The sequence below is a fragment of the Nematolebias whitei genome, chromosome 2, assembly GCF_014905685.2.
Source record: "Nematolebias whitei isolate Nwh7 chromosome 2, NemWhi1, whole genome shotgun sequence".
NCBI classification, from domain to species: domain Eukaryota; kingdom Metazoa; phylum Chordata; class Actinopteri; order Cyprinodontiformes; family Rivulidae; genus Nematolebias; species Nematolebias whitei.
The window spans coordinates 23,984,588-23,994,789 of record NC_056499.1 but is presented as its reverse complement, the minus strand read 5'-3'; the positions used below and the strand labels follow the sequence as shown (position 1 = coordinate 23,994,789).

At 38.4% G+C, this 10,202-nt stretch overlaps 1 protein-coding gene across 5 annotated transcripts in view; it reads right to left on the bottom strand.

Annotated features, from left to right (window-relative positions):
* Nucleotides 1–8,847: 8,847 nt before the first annotated feature.
* The window catches only part of celf6 (CUGBP Elav-like family member 6), a 175,474-nt gene continuing 174,119 nt past the window's right edge, over nt 8,848–10,202 (bottom strand). For all 5 annotated transcript variants that reach the window (XR_005187470.1, XM_037690929.1, XM_037690945.1 and 2 more), the window contains one exon: nt 8,848–9,329. The gene's annotated coding sequence lies outside the window, so the exon portion shown is untranslated. The remainder of the gene's footprint in view (nt 9,330–10,202) is intronic.

The following is a 10,202-nucleotide window of genomic DNA, read 5'->3' as shown; positions in this document are numbered from 1 at the left end:
AGTGGGGGCTGCTTGCAATATTTGAACCAAGTTGATCTGCAAAGAAACATGGTAAATGAGCTCACCAATAGCCCACATTAGGGAGCGGGTTGTTGTACATCTTTTTGTTAAATAAAGTAAATTTCATGCATCTCCTGACTCTGGCTTTGCTGATCTTTAGAAGACAAGTCTCTGAGCTGCAAAATAAACAGTTGTCATATGTTTCAATCTAACTAAAATCATCCTACATATAAACACACCTTTTTTATTAGATTTAAGTCACAATGGGTAGTTGTTCAAATGTTCCAGTATATAAAGGTGACTTACCTTCCAGAAGTTCACAGGCCACTTAATGGCAGCATCTGTAGTCACAACATGGCAATGATATGACTATATATGATGTGCATACCAGCTAGATTGCAAAAATAAATAAACACATAAATAATACTATTATGAAATTTGATGGCAGCACGGTGGCGCAACTGGTAGAGCTGCTGCCTCTCAGCGAGTAGGTCCCTGGTTCAAATCCTGGTCCGGGGGCCTTTCTGGGTGGAATTTGCATGTTCTCTCTGTGCATGCGTGGGTTTCCTCCGAGTACTCCGGTTTCTTCCCACAGACCAAAAACATGCATGTTAGGCTGATTGGTAACTCTAAATTGTCCCTAGGTGTGAGTGACAGAGTGAATGATTGTTTGTCTCATTTGTCTCCATGTGGCCCTGTGATGGACTTGCAACCCGTCCAGGGTGTACCCCGCCCCTCGCACAGTGATTGCCGAACATGGGCACCAGCGACCCCCATGACCCAAAATGGAAGAAGTGGGTAAAAGATAATGGATGGATGGATGAAATTTGATTTTATTTGTTTTGTTTTGCTTGTCAAGGAAGTCCGTTTCACAAAATGTACAGTAATACACAAAAAGGGTTAAATCATGTCATCTGGTCGGTTTATTTTTTGGAGAAACGTTTCGTCTTTCATCCAAAATACTTCATCAGTCTGAGGCCTGCCAGCCCAGATCTGTCTTATAAATAGCTCCTCCTTGATGTGTTTCAAGCCAGCCCTCTGGAATTCCCAGAAACTGACTTTACACATGCAAAAAGGGACCATCCATCCAAAACAATCAATCATAATCTAAAAAAGTTAAATCTGGTCCTCTGGACATTAAAAAAAAAAGCAAAACAACCAAAAAAATGCATCAGGAGACTCAATCATAATGCATAACAATCAAAAGGTTTAGGCCAGATGGTCAATTTGCTACTCAGAAAAAGCCTGAGGTCACCAAGACCAAAATGATTCAGAAAAAAGGTTTGAAAGCTCAATCATCCAGGTAGATAAATCACAACAAAGGGTTAAATCATGTCATCTGAACAGTTTATTTTTGGGAGAAACGTTTCGTCTTTCATCCGAAAGACTTAAGGATGGTAATACATTATATTCCACAAAAAGAAGACAAAACAATGGTGCAACTAATATCTGTTGAACTGTGCCCCTAAAATAACTCCCAAGGACTAGAGAGGCCTTCACTTATATTCTCCTCATTCAACACAACATCTGGGACACCTTTGCTCCTTGGCAAGACCACAGAAAACACAGAGGTAAAGCTAAGTTGTTGGGGTAGAAAGTTGAATTGGGATTCAACCAAAATCTTTATTATTCACACATTAGTGGGCGACTGTAAGTAATTGTTTGGCCACTTGCTTCTTATTCCCAGATGACGACCATCACCATCTATTTCACCTGTTTCTTTTCTAAAACCTCCACAAGACAAGAGCTGAATCTCCATTTCCCTTTAATCAATTCACAATTTATTCCCCTCCCTCTTCCAATCTCTTCCATTCATTATGCATTATTTGCCCTTTTTAAGCTATTCACAACTAACCGTCTTATCTAATTTGGTATTCGGATATAGTTTGCACTGTTGGCTCAATTAATACAGTAACATGTCCTTTGCAATCCAAGTTGCATACAAGATACCTACAGGACACATTTACACATGCCAAGATAAATCCATACTTTAAGGAATTATTTTATCAGGCAACATGAATAAAAAACAAAGACAACATAGGCTTAATCTTCTACAGGACTGTGCTTTATTTTAGTCTAAGCAGAATATAATGAACTAGAGATCTACAGAGTTCAGGATCACTATGGGAAATATCATCCCGAGTCAGAGAAACAGACCCCAGCCAACGGTAATTCCAATTACATTTCAGTTAAAAAACAAAACAACAAAAAAAAATAATAATAGGAAAAGGACATAAAACAGTAACTATTTTTTTTTACAAATCAAATAATAAAATACATGATTATTTGTTTTATCATGAATAGAAACAGAGGCATTTACTGTGATTAATTAAACTTGATCAACAACAAATTAAAAGTGAAAATAGTGAAGCTGGGACTGTGATTAGCTGTGATACAACAATTACCTAAGTCTATATGGGAACACTTTAAAGGTTTTCAATGTATGCTTGATTAAAGCAAACTGCTCAGCTGGCTGAGTTTGTTTACATTTTGGTCCTTGTAACCAATGAAATGAAGGTCGATGACCACATTTATATTTGTGTCAGAATGGGCTTGAGGCAAAAACTGATCTAAGTGTTATTTTTAAAGAACATTTGGCATCCCCAGAATACAGTGTCTGAGCACTGTTCACAGGTAGTGCTGTCAAAGAGAACAGGCTGGGTTTAAGGCAGAAATCCCCACTCACTTTTACAAACCAACTTGACGGGAGTGAAGCAATGTCACATGATCTACTGGTGGCACAGTGTCTTTAGTGGATTGAGTCACATTAACTAGGGAACAGTGGTTAAAACGTCCCCTTAAGTAGGAGCAGAAAATATGAAACTCAGAGATATGCCAACAATGACAAATAACCCTGAAAAAACTAAAGCGCATAAAAGACAAAGATGTTACAGGACACCAACCGTGGTAAATTAACAAGATATGCTAGCATCCCAAAACCAAGAGAATACCAAATTTGATGTTTTTTGTTTGTCTTTAGAGCCATATTGTTCCCACTCAACTAAAGGCCTCAAATAAGATATATTTTTTTAACAATGTGAATTTGCTTGAACTCAGTTGTGCAATGACTTTTTTTTTTCCCATGGAATCCACATACCATGTTTTCAATCATCCCTTTACAGTGCATTTTGATATTTTTGTATTGATTTTACAGCTTTCAGTTTAAAAAAAATAATAATAATAATAAAAAAACATTTCAACTCATCTAACCACAGGGGTTTACACATAAAAAAAGATAAAAAGAAATTGGATTAAACCTCGTGACAATGGGTCTACCCAGCTTCAGCCAATAAAAACACAACAAAGACAAATACATAAAGAACTGTCTCCCAACATCAGTTTAAAAAATAAAAATAAAAAAATTGGGTCACTATACAAGAAATAAAATCATGTTATCTTCTGTTTTTGATAAACTATTTCATAGCTTCCTTGTCTTAGTTTCACTGAAATATATTAACTATTTATTTTCAATTGCTTTCTTTTTATGTTTGAACATGTTCTAATGTATGACCTATAAAGAAAGTTAAACATAATTGAAAAATAAGCTATATTATATGTACAGGTATACTGCAGCTGTCAGATTAGGAAAGCAGTGGTAGACTGGGTCTGGCAGGCACGGGCTTTTGCTGGACTCAACTATAATTTCTTTCTTGTTTGCCCCCACCTCCAGCCCCAGACTAACCATGTGTGTATAGTTCAACCTTATGAATTAAATGCTTGATACCAAAGTGTTTTATGTACATGCTAAACAAACTGTTACCTGGAGCTTCATTGTGTAAAATCACCTTCTGTAAATGCTATAAGCCTCAACTTTTCCTTCTGAAGATTTTCTTTTTTAAGTCTGGTGCTAGCGAATGCGTTCATTCTTCTCTTTTCTTTCTCGCTGTCAAGCAGAAAGTATGCAGACGGATGAACTCCACTGTTGCTGCCATATCTGTTCATCAGCTCCAATTGAACTAATCCAATTACCGTACAGGCAATCGTTCTTCTGTCAGAAAAATCATGACATGTCGGTGTACACAGAATCTTAATTAACGGATCACTTTGAGGCTGTGGCTTAGGTTTGACACTAAGTCAGATACTTTCTAATCCTTGGTCTGATGCTTAGGGGTTGTAGGATGCATGTTCACAGCCCAAACCTAAGGGGCTTAAAAGGACTTAAACTCTCCTAAATCCCTGCACTGCTGTGGATACATTTTATAGTGACATCATTGTCCCACAGAGTTGAGCTTCTCAACACAAGTTGCTATAGAACCTTGCCCTTTTTAACATTTTCAGGGCTATTTACATTAAGAAATAATATTATTAATTGAAAAAAAAAGTTTCCACTTTTTCACTTGGTTTCTCTCAGCAGTGTTGTTGAATATATTTGCACACTGCCAACTATACTTTATGGCATTGGCTGATGGATTTTTTTCTTGTTACTCTTGAAATTGGATGATGACAGTTTACGTCAAAACTTTGATTTTGGTGGTTAATCAGACTTTCCGCCCAATCAGCATTCTCCACATCAAGAAGCAGTACCAGGGCTTCCACTGAAACGTATTTATGTGCTGATCTTCTTTAGAATCAGGCGTAAGGCAAAGCTCAGAACCTCTCCACTAATCATGACATCATAAAACCTGATGCCCTGAGTATTGGGAGTGATTTTGTGGAGTTTCGGTTTTGCACACAGCACCCCCATCACCCAGTGCTTCTTTCCAATATTCCCTTTTTTTTTTCCAAATTCCATTTCCACAGCAAAACCCTTTCTGCGCCAAAATGAGATGACGGAACAGCTCCCTCCCAAAGCAGCTATTAAATGAGAGGCATTAATTTCTTTCCTCCTGTCCAACAGGTTCCTTTAATTATCTCTCCTCTTTCAGTCAATTACATTTCACTTCCTTTCCCTGACAATCATTGCTATTTCAGGGCGAGTGTTATGCACCCAGAGGATTGGGTATTCATGCTCTAGCAGTCTGTCTCTCTCCGTCCTGCCATTGGCTACAACCCTCTAAGGATATATGATACTCTAAACTACAAGCTGAGTGAGCACAGTGGCAGCTAAAATGGGTATAATGTGTGTACACCATTTCAAGTTCAGTCTAGCCTCACTAGTGTTTTGTAAATGTTTATTTAACAAGAAATTGCTTGAACCTAAATGAACCGTGTATCTCACCACTGACTGGGAGTTAGCGCACTGTATTTACAATTAATATTTTGTTTATCTTTCAGGCTAAAACTAACAAAGTCAAGTTACATTAGCTCGTACTTAAATGTGAGGGCAAATGTCAAATCATGGTTTGGCAACAACTTGGTGAGTGCATGCCACGTCAATATTTGTCAGTGCTCATAAAGTAGGAACATAGCACCAACTAAAACCAGAGAGAGGCTAAAAGCAAACCGGGTCAAAACACTTAGGACAAAAAGGGGGGGTTCTGAAAACAAACTATTTTTCCTATTATGTATTATTTACTTCCAGCGTATGTTACTTGAATGCTTCACACATCAGCATCACCCAGTCAATAGTGTAAAGGTATTCTTAGCATTCTTGGTAAAAGTGTTAAGTGCTGGTTTCGCATTGCCTAATTTAGCCCTGACATAGCAGGTATATGCTACATGAATGCTGCACTATTAGCCAAGCTAGTCAACAGGAGACAAGGCTGGGCTGGGTTTTGGCTCACTGGGAAGTCAATGTGCTATTAGTAGAAAGAACAGAACAGCATCCGATACAAGATGGAGAAGTTCAGTGGAGCATGCATCCAAGATTCATGATGCTGAGTGTATTTGAGTGATTGCTTAGGCAAGCATAGGACATTTGATTGCTCGTGCTGTACATCAGTATGCCAAATGAACAGCTCAGCTTTAAATTGATAATAAACACAAGCTGTCTGAATCACTTTATGTAATGTTCAAGATGTTTGCCAAAACTTTAAATCAAAAACAAAGAAACAAGTGCATGATTTTACCAGGTTTTTGACAAATCTATTAAAAACTGTTAGTTGACACATTGCTTTGTTAACATGAAGCACTGTGCTTCTGAATACGTTTGATAATGTTGAACACAACTGTGCTTTGGAACTGTCTTAGCAGGGATACTATAAAGAAAACAACAAAAACGTGCTTTTGTAAAACAGGCTGACTTCTATAGTTGACTGAGACGCATTTGTGCTGCACATAAAATGAACTACAATAACACAGACCAAGCTTGAGCATTTTCTGTAAAATTGCCGATTTTGACCCAGTTTTAAGTAATAAATGTGATAAAGAAAACCCCTCCAAAAACAGTTTTTTGGTTCTTTTTTGTTTTAGTTTTTAGTGATGTCTATTTGTTCTGTAATTTTTCCACCTTGTTAAAAAAAAAAAAAAACAGAAGGGTTTGTTCCACATCTCCCATCGACTCTTCGGGTAAATTTAGCTGTATTATTGGTGCCAGGTCAGCTGTCAGCAGCCTTGCCAGGGAGAAGGCACAAACATAATTCTCCCTAATCTTCCTTCTGTCATCCATGTGCATGAAGGGGACCATCTCTGCCGTCATTTGGTCCAAGTGATTATCCCAGCGATTTTTCACTTGGTTGCTGCTAATGTATAGAGGCTGATGATTACACTGTGATTAGGGAAAGGTGAAATAGCATCTCTAATATGGTGCTGGAGATAATTGAAGGGTAGTGAGGATGGGCATTAGCCACGTTCAGAAATTCTCTTCTGGGGGGTGGGGGTGGTGAACAGTTGTGTTGTGGTTTGGAAAAGGCAAGAACAGCAAGAGTGAGGCAGTAAAAGCCATGGCAATTTCATGGCAGGAAATAAAGACCTTCAGCTTATTTCGATGACAAAGGCAGTGCATTACAAAAAGAAAATGTTTGATCAGTTCACATACAATTTGATGCCAGCCTTGTCTGCATTTGAATTTAAAGAATTAGAGATAGGTCTTGGCAAAAAGGAGATTCTTAGTAAATATTCTAATGAGACAAGGGTCTAAAGGACTTGAACGTAGTCCTAAATAACCCCTAAATCTGGTTCTTCCATAACATACAACGCAAATTCAGTGTTTTCCACCAGCAGCATGATTACTGCTTCTAAATTTTTCAGTTAAATTATTCTGCTACAACCTAGACGCATCATTTGAAATGATCTCAATGTGATAAGTTGTTGACATTTTGACACGTTCTTGTTGCTTTCCCTCCTTCTTGCCTTGCCCTGCCGCTTAATGCCAGTTGTCAGTGCTCAGAGGGTTGGATGTGAGCTGGTGTTCTGCAGAGAAAACTGGGAAGTGCTCGTAGTGACTAAAAACACCAATGTTTTTCCCTGAAGACCGACTCCAAACATATTGATCGAGTTTTTACAGCGGAGTCTACATGCACAGCTTTAAAACAGTCAAAATAAAGGCTATGGGACTCTAAATCAAGACATGACAGCACTAGAGTGCTTTGCTCTGTCAGTGTCGGAAAAGCTACAGGCAAGCTGAATGATGGGGAAGAGTTGCTGTTAGACTGAATATAGATCTTGCCTGTTTTACCAGTAGCTTTTTTTCCCATCAGCTCTGATGAAAAAACAGTTCACTGAACATGTTTATAGTGGAAGTTGTACTTGCAGAGCTGAATGAGCTCGAAAAGCCTTAACTACCTTAGCATCAATACAGTAAGTTCAATTTATATTCAGAGTAAAGTTTATTTTTTATATGCCATGAGACAAGATAATTTGTTTTTCAGTCTTGGAGCACCTTCAGTGGGCAAACAACCTTCTTCGCATGTTGTTCATAAGCATGCTGCTCTACTATGATTGGGACTGGCCAATTCATTACTAAAATGGATTCATTCCGCTGGCAGTTTCAGTAGCTGTCGCCTTACTCCTCGTCTCTTGCCTTTTCACTTTCCCCCTCATGGTCATCCATCATTCTTCTAACCATTTTTGTTTAAGAACTTGTGGCTTCATAGTTTACACTTTTGATGCAATACAAAAAGTTGGGGGGGGGGGGGCACCACATGTCCATTTTGCTTGGTCTTTACAGTGGATTGTCGCTTGAACACAAAAGGCTAGCGAGAAGCCTTAAACGTCTGCACCCTGTCCAGCACAGACATCAATAAGTTCAGTCTCTTTTTTTTTTGTCTCTCTCGCTTGTGTTCCATATTTGCCCATCAGAGCAGTCCATTTTTTTTAGCTGTCAGAGAGTGCAGTGTCTTGTACATCATGATGAGTGAGATATCCAGTGGCTGATACCTTAACATCCAACAGAGAATGTGTTTTCCTTCTCATAGGCGTGGATGAGTGCTTCACCTTTTACTCTCTTTTCATTGCAATGTAAATACTTCTTCTTAAAGAACAGCAAAAGTTTGCAAATGTACAAAGATTTTTTATTTTTTTTTGTTGCGTTTGTTTGCTTGTTTCTTCTTTTATTCTCTACACTATGTCACTATTCTACAGCCGGGTGCTAAATCAGGATCCAGAGCAAAAGATCTGCCCCTAAACTACGATTCCATGTCATGTTTTTATACATTATTTCCATTTTCCTTTACTTACAGTAGGCCACTGGATATTGATTTAATGATTTTTTTTTTTTACTATGAGTAAATTGTAATACTTGCAGCTACAAGGTATGAGTTTTTAAATATATATATTTATATATTTATAATTTTTTAAAAAGCGTTTAGTCCTTTGGTCCCTATTTCCTAAGGAATGATGCATGTAAATTATCCTGGATTCCTCACTCCTCTCGTCTTCTTCTTGTTTTCTTCTTCGATCCAGAGCTTGCCCTGTCACAGAGCACAACACCTGTGTAGGCACAAAAACCAAAATGGCAGCAGGCTGGTGTGTGTGTTTGTGTATATTTGTGTGTGCGTGCACACGCATGAGTTTGCTTCAGTACTTGTGTTGGCATTTGCACGTATTTATACATGTACAAAGTTTTTTTTTTTTTTTTTATTTGTTAAGTGTAGCTTTCCTTAATAGTTGAATGTTTGGTTTATTTTCTTTCTCTTTTTTTTTCCACATGAGTTTATCTGTATCCTGTGTCAGTATGCATGCTTTGAGCATAATGAGTCTATAAAGTGTTCTTAATTTTTTTGTCATCATGTCTAAAAAACAGCAGCAAAAAGTTGGTCTGCAAAAAATCTTCTTCCACAGACGCCAAAGCAAACCAGGGAAAAAGAGGCATTTGCGAAGGGAAAAAAAAAGGAAGAAGAAAAAAATACCAATAAAAAAACAACTCTGGGATCCTTCTTTCAGTCACCCAAACTTTCAGCGGCTTTTCCAGGAGGATCAAGGGACCACCCTTCCTTCATGATATGTAGCAGAACAAGGAGTCTTTGTACTTTTACTGCACTTGTGGAAATAAGGTGTTGTGGCCCTTCATCCTGTGACACAGAGAGAGAGGAAAAGAGAAAAAAAGACGGGAGAGAATAAGGTGAGTGGATTCAGGGAAGGCTGCGGCAAACATGCTCCGGGTTGCTGGCTCCTGGTTATCACACAGACTGACAGGCACAGCCAACAGCATGAGGAACAGACAGGAAGGAAAGAAAAGAAAAAAAGAAAAGAAAAACTGTGTCAATCACAGCCAGAAATAAGTGGGCTACAGGTGGGGTGGGAGATTTGTGTTTAAACCATATGGAACAGACATCTACACTGTGACAGCATTAATCCAAGGAAGGCCTAATTTAAACTGACTACATCTTCCTGCGTGGAAGAAGAAGAAGACGTCACCGCTCTTCCTCATTTTTGTTATTCTGCTACAAACAAACTACAATACTGTAGACCAGGGGTCTGCAACCTTTACAATCAAAAGAGCCATTTCTGCCCTTTCGTTCACTAAATTAAGTGTGTCCAGAGCTGCAAAACTTGCTACAATTGTCATTATCATTTGGTGGCCAATGGGCCACTTTAATTTTGTTAGAGCAGGCTTTTCTGGTCACTAGGTGTGAAATTATAAATCTAAAAACATCCAATGATTGTTATTATTATTATTGACATTTTTACATTTTGAGACAAAATAAAAGACTGGATTTCATCCATCCATCCACTAACTTTACCCACGTCTTCCTTTTTGGGTCACAGGTGTCACTGGCACCCATATCCTGCAGTCACTGTGCAAAGAGGCAGGGAACACACAGGACAGGTCGCAAGTCATCATATGTCTGTCTGTCTGTCTGTCTGTCTGTCTGTCTGTCTGTCTGTCTGTCTGTCTGTCTGTCTGTCTATCTATCTATCTATCTATCTATCTATCTATCTAT